We start from the raw sequence: 11,455 nt of genomic DNA, 5'->3' as shown, positions 1-11,455 counted from the left end.
ATATCTCTGATGAATATTGATGCAAAAATCCTCTACAAAATACTAGCAAGGTGAATTCAACAATACATTATAAAGATCATTCATCATGACCAGGTAGGATTTATCCCTGGGGTGTAAGGATGGTTCTACACACTCAAATCAATCAATGCAATACATTATATTCACAGAAATAAGCATTAAAAACAATATAATCATTTCAATTGATGCTGAAAAAGCATTTGATACAATTTAACATCCCTCCATGAAGAAAACCCTCAAAAAACTGGGGATAGAAGGAACATACTTCAACATAAAATCCTTATACAACAGACACACAACCAGTATCATATTGAATGGGGAAAAACTGAAAGCCTTTTCTCTAAGATCTGAAACACAGTAAAGATGCCCACTGTCATCATTGTTACTCTAGATAGTACTGTAGGTCCTAGCTAGAGCAATCAGACAAAAGAAAGACATAAAGGGCATCCAAATTAGAATGGAAGATATCAAATTATCTTTATTTATTTTTCCATCAGTTATTGGGGTACCGATGGTATTTGGTTACACGAATAAGTTCTTTAGTGGTGATTTGTGAGATTTTGGTGCATCCATCACCTGAGCAATATACATTGCACCATGTTTGTAGTCTTTTATCTCTCACCCACTTCCCACTCTTTCCCCCAAATCCCCACAATCCGTTTTATCATTCTCATGCATTTGCATCCTCGTAGCTTAGGTCACACATATCAGTGAGAACATATGAAGTTTGGTTTTCCATTCCTGAGCTACTTCACTTAGAATAGTAGTCTTCAATCTCATCAGGTTGCTGCAAATGCTGTTAATTCACTTCTTTTTATGGCTCAGTAGTATTCCATCATATATATATATATATGATGGTATATATACATGATGGTATATATATGTGGTGGGTGTGTGTGTGTATATATATATACACACACACCACAGTTTCTTTATCCACTCATTGATTGATGGACATTTGCGTTGGTTCCACAATTTTGCAATTGTGAATTGTGCTGATATAAACATGCATGCATGTGCAAGCATCTTTTTCATATAGTGACTTCTTTTCCTCTGGATAGATACCCAGTAGTGAGATTGCTGGATCAAATGGTAATTCTACTTTCAGTTCTTTAAGGAAGCTCCACACTGTTGTCCTTAGTGGCTGTACTAGTTTACATTCCCACCAGCAGTGTAGAAATGTTTCCAGATCACCGCATCCATGCCAACATCTACTGTTTTTTTATTTTTTTGATTATGGCCATTCTTGCAGGAGTGAGTTGGTATTGCATTGTGGTTTTGATTTGCATTTCCTTGATCATTAGTAATGTTGAGCATTTTTTTCGTAAGTTTGTTGACCATTTGTAGATCTTCTTTTGAGAATTGCCTATTCATGTCCTTAGCCCACTTTTTGATGGGATTGTTTGTTTTTTCTTACTGATTTGTTTGAGTTTGTTGTAGCTTCTAGATATTAGTCATTCCTTAGATGTATAGATTGTGAAGATTTTCTCCTACTCTGTGAGTTGTCTGTTTACTCTGCTGACTGTTCCTTTTGCTGTGCAAAAGCACTTTAGTTTAATTAAGTTTGAACAATTTATCTTGGTTTTTATTGCATTTGCGTTTGGATTCTTGGTCATGAAATCCTTGCATAAGCCAATGTCTAGAAGTGTTTTTTTCAGTGTTATCTTCTAGAATTTTTACAGTTTCAGGTCTTAGATTTAAGTCCTTCATCCATCTTGTGTTGGTTTTTGTATAAGGTAAGAGATGAGGATCCAGGTTCATTCTCCTACATGTAGCTAGCCAATTATCCCAATACCATTTGTTGAAAAGGGGGTCCTTTCCCTATTTTAGGTTTTTGTTTGCTTTGTCAAAGATTAATTGGTTGTAAGTATTTGGGTTTATTTCTGGGTTGTCTATTCTGTTCCATTTGTCTTTGTGCCTATTTTTATATCAGTATCATGCTGTTTTGGTGATTATGGCCTTATAGTATAGTTTCAAATTGGGTAGTGTGATGCGTCCAGATTTCTTCTTTTTGCCTAGTCTGCTTTGGCTATGTGGGTTCTTTTACGGTTTGGTTTGATATGAATTTTAGAATTTTTTTTTCTAATTATGTGAAGAATGATGGTAGTATTTTGATGGGACTTGCATTACATTTGTAGATTGCTTTTGGCAGTATGGTCATTTTCACCATATTCTTTGTACCCATCCCAGAGCATGGGATGTATTTCCATTTGTTTGTCTCATCTATATTTGTTTCAGGAGTGTTTTGTAGTTTTCCTTGCAGAGGCCTTTTGACTTCTTGGTTAGGTATATGGTTAAGTACTTTATTTTATTTTTGCAGCTATTGTAAAAGGGGTTAGGTTCTTGATTTGATTCTCTGCTTGGTCGCTGTTGGTGTATAGGAGAGCTACTGGTTTGTGTACATTTATCTTGTATCTAGAAACTTTACTGAAATCTTTTATCAGTTCTGGGAGCTTTCTGGGGAGTCTTTAGGGTTTTCAAGGTAAAGGACCATATTACCAGCAAACAGTGACAGTTTGACTTCCTCTTTACTGATTTGGATGCCCTTGATTTTTTTTCTCTGGTCTTATTGCTCTGGCTAGAACTTCCAGTACTATGTTGAAGAGGAGTGGTGAGAGTGGGGGTCCTTGTCTTGTTCCTGTTTTCAGGGGCAATACTTTCAACTTTTTTCCACTCAGTATTATGTTGACTGTGGGCTTGTCATTGATGGCTTTTATTACATTGAGTTATGTCCCTTGTATGCCAATTTCACTGAGGCTTTTAATCATAAAGCGATGCTGGTTTTTGTCAAATGCCTTTTCAGCATCTAGTAAGACAATCATGTGATTTTTGCTTTTAATTCTGTTTATATGGTGTATCACATTTATTGACTTGCATCTGTTAAACCATCCTTGCATCACTGGTATGATACCCACTTAATCATGGTGGATTATCTTTTTGATATGCTGTTGAATTATGTTAGCTAGTATTTTGTTGAGAAGTATTCTTAAATGAAGTATATTCTTAAGTGTTCTCTGGTGAAGTGTTCTGGAAAAGATAAACCACATTTATGCTATGGAGAAAGCATAGTTCTTTAACTCTTTCTGAAAATGAACTCAAATCTTGTGTTCATGATTTCCGATTTGAAAACAAAGAAACAAAGTTGAAGCAAAAGGATTAAGTGACATTGTATACCCATACTGTATGCACTGTTACGCCTATATAAACACAGCACAGGTACACAGCAGCAATCTTGGCTCTCTCCTCCAAATAATCCCTCCTCTACATCAGGACTGACATCAACCATCTATAATGAAAGATCAGGTCACCACTGAAATTTTCCAGTGTTATCTGTGAAGATGGCTGACTGTTAAGGTCAGTGATGCAGAGTAGAGTCATCCACCCTTGGTTCTTCTCAACTCCTGCACCAGACAGTGGGCTTCCCCTTGAACATGCTTCCCCAGTGTTCCTCTTCACTACCCCACAATTCCATAGGGTCATGAGCAAGAAGAGCCAGATTTCCTTACATGTCTTTCCGTTGCTAAAAATGATCCTAACAGGAAGAGAAACAAAAACAAGGAGGGAGGTCCTAGGCAAGAAAGAGGGAGGTCCTAGGCAAGAAAGAAGGAGCTGATTTTCAACAGCCACACAGATGGGCCAAGGTCAGTTTTAGGAGTTCTTCAAGTGTTTGTTTTCCATTCCCTTTCTGCCTCATTACCCATACAAAGGCAGGCGCGCACACACACACACACACACACACACACACACACACCCCTACCAACTCCTTCCTAGCTTTTTTTGGATACTTGGAAAATACCTTTTCCAGAAAACTCCTCTCCATGATCAATTACCACTTCATGTTCATGCAATTCCAGGATAAGCTTTATGTCAAAATACACAGTGAACACTGGGACATAGACTTTTGAGAACTGGGAAAGGAGATATATATACACATATTTGATGATTACTCTAGTTGCCACTTATGGGTGGCCTGCAATGTGCCATGAAGTGGCCCAGACAACCGGTAGACATTAAAATTTATCCTCACATCAATACACTCAGCATGTTTATTTGTCTTGTTTTGCAAATAAAAAAACTGAGGTCAGACAATCTCAAATTCATTTTCAGGGTCCTACAGTCAATATATAGAAGATCCACATTTGCATCTCTACTTATTCAAACTCTTACAGTTGAGCAATTAATCAGTACCCTCAAGGTAATACTTTTTGTGTGTGACTAACATGTGTTGTAATTCATATGTAGCATCATTTTTAATACACACGTTTCTATGAGATGAGCATTATTACCCCATTTTACAAAGGCAAGATTTTATTAATGATAAAAAATGGTATTTTTATTTTATTTTGTTTTATTTTACTATACTTTAAATTCTGGGATACATGTGCTGAACGTGCGGGTTTGTTACATAGGGATACATGTGCCATGGTTGTTCGCTGCACCTATCAACCCATCATCTAGGTTTAAGCCCCACATGCATTAGGTATTTGTCCTAATGCTCTCCCTTCCCTTGCCCCCGACCCCCTGACAGAGCCCGGTGTGTGATGTTCCCCTCTCTGTGTCTGTGTGTTCTCATTGTTCAACTCCACTTATTAGTGAGAACATGAGGTATTTGGTTTTCTGTTCCTGTGTTAGTTTGCTGAGGATGGTTTCCAGATTCATCAATGTCCCTGCAAAGGACATGAGCTGATCCTTTTTATGGCTGCATAGTATTCCATGGTGCACATTTGCCACATTTTCTTTATCCAGTCTATGATTCATTGGCATTTAAGTTGGTTGCAACTGTTTGCTATTGTAAATAGTGCTGCAATAAACATACCTGACCATGTATCTTTATAGAAGAATGATTTATAATCCTTTGGGTATATACCCAGTATTGGGATTGCTGGGTGAGATGGTATCTCATTGTGGTTTTATTTGCATTTCTCTAACGACCAGTGATGATGAGCTTTTTTTCACATGTTTGTTGGCTGCAAAAATGTCTTCTTTTGTGAAGTGTCTGTTCATATACTTTACCCACTTTATGATGGGGTTGTTTATTTCTTGTAAATTTGTTTAAGTTTTTTTGTAGATTCTGGATATTAGCCCTTTGTCAGATGGATAGATTGCAAAAATTTTCTCCCATTATGTAAGCTGCTGTTCACTACGATGATAGTTTCCCTTGCTGAGCAGAAGCTCTTTAGTTTAATTAGCTCTCATTTGTCAATTGTGGCTTTTGTTGCCATTGCTTTTGGTGTTTTAGTCATGAAGTCTGTGCCCAGGCCTATGTCCTGAATTGTATTGTCTAGGTTTTCTTCTAGGGTTTTTATGGTTTTAGGTTTTACATTTAAGTCTTTAATCCATCTTGTGTTAATTTTTGTATAAGGTGTAAGGAAGAGGTTTAGTTTCTGATTTCCTCATATGGCTAACCAGTTTTCCCAGCATCATTTATTAAGTAGGGAATCCTTTCTCCACTGCTTGTTTTTGTCAGGTTTATTGAAGATCAGATGATTATAGATGTGTGGTGTTGTTTCTGAGGCCTCTGTTCTGTTCCACTGGTCTATCTATCCATTTTTGTACCAGTACCATTTTGTTATATTGCAAATACTGAATTAAGACAGGGCATCAGTATACTTCTGCTTTTATTTCTGGGGAACGAAATATTCTGTGTGACTAACCTAAGCAGCATATGATTTCATAAATGGAATTTTAGGTGTGTCAGGAAATAAAGTTTACGTCAACTGATCTGCAGTTTCTGCCAAACCATACAGTTGTTTTTGTTTTTGTTTTTGTTTTCTAACACTGTACTGTCCAGTTTCTCTTTTGGCTAACTTTATAATATAGTATATTTTTTAAAATTTAGTGTGATTAGATATGCTAGCACATAACTTGTCAGATACTTGCATGAAATCATTTCTAGGAAAAGGACAACCAACCACTGGAATTCACTATTGAAAACTTGGTTTGCAATGTAGCTGATCTATTTGTTGCTGGAACAGAGACAACCACCACCACTCCGAGATATGAATCTCTGCTTCTGTTGGTTACAGTAGGACCACAGATGATGAACAAAGTGAATTTCAGAACAATGCTGAGAAGACAGTGCCAGTGTTCACCATCCTGTTTCTCTTAGAGAAGCTTCATTCTTTAGATTTCTGTGTCATCAGCTGTAATCTGTCTAAATTTGATGACATGATTAAAAAGGACATCTTTACAAAATGGAGGAGGATGAATGAGATCAGTAAAAACAGTATGGCAGTAGCAAAATAAATAAAGCCCTGATGAAGTGTTTAGATCTCAGCAGAGGTAATTTGTGGTAGGGAGAGTCAGCAAAATTGGCATAGTATTGAATGTTGGTTTTATTATGAAAAGTCCACTTTGAACAGTAGGTACATTCTTGAAGATATCTTTTCTCATTTTGAAAACTCCATGCTCTGATACTGGGGTAGGGAGATGAAAACAATCTTTATTGAAGCATAAGTGGAATTCTGGAATTGTACTGAGGCATCCTGAGATAAATTCCAATCTGGGAAATAATCTAAAAGTTAGACACCCGAGAAATGTGTTTCCATTTAAGCGGAGGCCATACCTAAAGGAATTTTATTATTCCAGAAGCATGTTTCATAAAACTGCTATTTGACCAAATGGGAATATTTGGAAGGGGGGCGGTCAATAATTGCATCTTTCACATACAAATTTTCTTTAGAATTTACAATTTACCCTTACAGTAAACTCTACATTTCCTTAGAATTTACATTTAAATACTTCTTGTTTGGCAGCAGATAACATACCTTCTTCCCTGGGTCAGGATCCCACTGAAATTTCCATAACTAAATTACAAATTGAAATTAGCCTGTTGAAGTAAAAAGAAGAGAATAGAAAATAGCCTATAAGTCTTTGGCAAATTTCTAAGACACAGAGAGAAAATGGAGGGCTGACAATTGAAACAGCATGGGGATGGAGTTATAACGTAAGTATCAGCAGAGGAAGATTTATCAAGAGGAGAAGCTAATCTATGTCACTATAATTCTAATAAGGTTCAGTATTTGGAAGCACCAAGGACCAAAGAAGGTAGGGAATGAGACTGAAAAGGGAGCCTCTCCTACTCAGGTTTCCTCCATAACCCCTTTTACCAGGTACCTGATTTTTTCCCACTGGAAAAGGGAAGCACACTCTCCAGAGAAACAGAGCCTAAGAAGCCCTGTATTCAGGGACACTTTACAGGGCCAGGAAAGTGTGAGGTGTGAAGCCAGCCATTTTTTTCTGGAAGAGATTAAAGATAATTGGTATAATTTTTTTTCTTAAATGTTGGAGGAATTCAAGAGTGAATATAATTAGGGCTTATGGCTTTTTGTTTTGGAAGTTATTAATTATTGATTCAATTAAGTTAGTAAATAAAGGCTTAAGCAGATTATCTGTTTTCTTTTGTCTGAGTTTTGGAAGATTTGTCTTTAAGAAATTAATCGATTTCATTTGAATTACTGTGGTTGTGGACAGAGAGTTGCCCATAATATATATTTATTATCCTTTCAATGTCTACGATATCAACAGTTATACCCCTTTTAATTTTGACGTTATCAAAATGTGTTTTCTCTCTTTTTGCTCTTGGTGAAACTAGCTAGATGTTTGTTAAATTTATTTTCTTTACTATTATTATCATTATTATTATTATACTTTAAGTTCTAGGGTACATGTGCATAACGTGCAGGTTTGTTACATATGTATAATTGTGCCATGTTGGTGTGCTGCACCCATCAACTTGTCAGCACCCATCAACTCGTCATTTACATCAGGTATAACTCCCAATGCAATCCCTCCCCCCCGCCCCACGATAGGCCCCGGTGTGTGATGTTCCCCTTCCCGAGTCCAAGTGAGCTCATTGTTCAGTTCCCACCTATGAGTGAGAACATGCGGTGTTTGGTTTTCTCTTCTTGTGATAGTTTGCTAAGAATGATGGTTTCCAGCTGCATCCATGTCCCTACAAAGGACACAAACTCATCCTTTTTTATGGCTGCATAGTATTCCATGGTGTATATGTGCCACATTTTCTTAATCCAGTCTGTCACAGATGGACATTTGGGTTGATTCCAAGTCTTTGCTATTGTGAATAGTGCCGCAATAAACATACGTGTGCATGTGTCTTTATAGCAGCATGATTTATGATCCTTTGGGTATATACCCAGTAATGGGATGGTTGGGTCATATGGTACTTCTAGTTCTAGATACTTGAGGAATCGCCATACTGTTTTCCATAGTGGATGAATTAGTTTACAATCCCACCAACAGTGTAAAAGTGTTCCTATTTCTCCACATCCTCTCCAACACCTATTGTTTCCTGACTTTTGAATGATTGCCATTCTAACTGGTGTGAGATGGTATCTCATTGTGGTTTTGATTTGCATTTCTCTGATGGCGAGTGATGATGAGCATTTTTTCATGTGTCTGTTGGCTGTATGAATGTCTTCTTTTGAGAAATGTCTGTTCATATCCTTTGCCCACTTTTTGATGGGGTTGTTTGTTTTTTTCTTGTAAATTTGTTTGAGTTCTTTGTAGGTTCTAGATATTAGCCCTTTGTCAGATGAGTAGACTGCAAAAATTTTCTCCCACTCTGTAGGTTGCCTGTTCACTCTGATGGTAGTTTCTTTTCTGTGCAGAAGCTCTTTAGTTTAATTAGATCCCATTTGCCATTTTTGACTTTTGCTCCTGTTGCTTTTGGTGTTTTAGACATGAAGTCCTTGCCCATGCCTACATCCTGAATGGTACTACCTAGGTTTTCTTCTAGGGTTTTTATAGTATTGGGTCTAACATTTAAGTTTCTAATCCATCTTGAATTAATTTTCATATAAGGAGTAAGGAAAGGATCCAGTTTCAGCTTTCTACTTATGGATAGCCAATTTTCCCAGCACCATTTATTAAATAGGGAATCCTTTCCCCATTTCTTGTTTCTCTCAGGTTTGTCAAAGATCAGATGGCTGTAGATGTGTGGCATTATTTCTGAGGACTCTGTTCTGTTCCATTGGTCTATATCTCTGTTTTGGTACTAGTACCATGCTGTTTTGGTTACTGTAGCCTTGTAGTATAGTTTGAAGTCAGGTAGCGTGATGCCTCCAGCTTTGTTCTTTTGACTTAGGATTGTCTTGGCAATGCAGGCTCTTTTTTGGTTCCATATGAACTTTAAAGTAGTTTTTTCCAATTCTGTGAAGAAAGTCATTGGTAGCTTGATGGGGATGGCATTGAATCTATAAATAACCTTGGGCAGTATGGCCATTTTCACCATATTGATTCTTCCTATCCGTGAGCATGGAATGTTCTTCCATTTGTTTGTGTCCTCTTTGATTTCACTGAGAAGTGGTTTGTAGTTCTCCTTGAAGAGGTCCTTTACATCCCTTGTAAGTTGGATTCCTAGGTATTTTATTCTCTTTGAAGCAATTGTGAATGGAAGTTCATTCCTGATTTGGCTCTCTGCTTGTCTGTTACTGGTGTATAAGAATGCTTGTGATTTTTGCACATTAATTTTGTATCCTGAGACTTTGCTGAAGTTGCTTATCAGCTTAAGGAGATTTTGGGCTGAGACAATGGGGTTTTCTAAATATACAATCATGTCATCTGCAAACAGGGACAATTTGACTTCTTCTTTTCCTAACTGAATACCTGTTATTTCTTTCTCTTGCCTGATTGCCCTAGCCAGAACTTCCAACACTGTGTTGAATAGGAGTGGTGAGAGAGGGCATCCCTGTCTTGTGCTAGATTTCAAAGGGAATTTTTACAGTTTTTGCCCCTTCAATATGATATTAGCTGTGGGTTTGTCATAAATAGCTCTTATTATTTTGAGGTACGTTCCATCAATACCGAATTTATTGAGCGTTTTTAGCATGAAGGGCTGTTGAATTTTGTCAAAAGCCTTTTCTGCGTCTATTGAGATAATCATGTGGTTCTTGTCTTTGGTACTGTTTATATGCTGGATTACATTTATTGATTTGCGAATGTTGAACCAGCCTTGCATTCCAGGGATGAAGTCCACTTGATCATGGTGGATAAGCTTTTTGATGTGCTGCTGAATCTGGTTTGCCAGTATTTTATTGAGGATTTTTGCATCAATGTTCATCAGGGATATTGGTCTAAAATTCTCTTTTTTTGTTGTGACTTTGCCAGGCTTTGGTATCAGGATGATGCTGGCCTCATGAAATGAGTTGGGAATGATTCCCTCTTTTTCTATTGATTGGAATAGTTTCAGAAGGAATGGTACCAGCTCCTCCTTGTACCTCTGGTAGAATTCAGCTGTGAATCCATCTGGTCCTGGACTTTTTTTGGTTGGTAGGTTATTAATTATTGCCTCAATTTCAGAGCCTGCTATTGGTCTATTCAGGGATTCAACTTCTTCCTGGTTTAGTCTTGGAAGAGTGTAAGTGTCCAGGAAATTATCCATTTCTTCTAGATTTTCTAGTTGATTTGCATAGAGGTGTTTATAGTATTCTCTGATGGTAGTTTGTATTTCTGTGGGTCGGTGGTGATATCCCCTTTATCATTTTTTATTGCATCTATTTGATTCTTCTCTCTTTTCTTCTTTATTAGTCTTGCTAGCAGTCTGTCAATTTTGTTGATCTTTTCAAAAAACCAACTCCTGGATTCATTGATTTTTTGGAGGGTTTTTTGTGTCTCTATGTCCTTCAGTTCTGCTCTGATCTTAGTTATTTCTTGCGTTCTGCTAGCTTTTGAATGAATTTGCCTCTTGCATCTCTAGTTCTTTTAATTGTGATGTTAGAGTGTCAATTTTAGATCTTTCCAGCTTTCTCTTGTGGGCATTTAGTGCTATAAATTTCCCTCTACACACTGCTTTAAATGTGTTCCAGAGATTCTGGTATGTTGTATGTTTGTTCTCATTGGTTTCAAAGAACATCTTTATATCTGCCTTCATTTCGTTATGTACCCAGTAGTCATTCAGGAGCAGGTTGTTCAGTTTCCATGTAGTTGAGCGGTTTTGATTGAGTTTCTTAGTCCTGAGTTCTAGTTTGATTGCACTGTGGTCTGAGAGACAGTTTGTTATAATTTCTGTTCTTGTACATTTGCTGAGGAGTGCTTTACTTCCAATTATGTGGTCAATTTTGGAATAAGTGTGATGTGCTGCTGAGAAAAATGTATATTCTGTTGATCTGGGGTGGAGAGTTCTAAAATGTCTATTAGGTCTGCTTGCTGCAGAGATGAGTTCAATTCCTGGATATCCTTGTTAACTTTCTGTCTCATTGATCTGCCTAATGTTGACAGTGGGGTGTTGAAGTCTCCCATTATTATTGTATGGGAGTCTAAGTCTCTTTGTAAGTCTCTAAGGACTTGCTTTATGAATCTGGGTGCTCTTGTATTGGGTGCATATATATTTAGGATAGTTAACTCTTCCTGTTGAATTGATTCCTTTACCATTATGTAATGGCCTTCTTTGTCTCTTTTGATCTTTGATGGTTTAAAG

Source organism: Piliocolobus tephrosceles, chromosome 9 (assembly GCF_002776525.5).
Source record: "Piliocolobus tephrosceles isolate RC106 chromosome 9, ASM277652v3, whole genome shotgun sequence".
NCBI lineage: Eukaryota > Metazoa > Chordata > Mammalia > Primates > Cercopithecidae > Piliocolobus > Piliocolobus tephrosceles.
The sequence above is the reverse complement of the archived record's forward strand: the minus strand, read 5'-3'. Positions refer to the sequence as shown.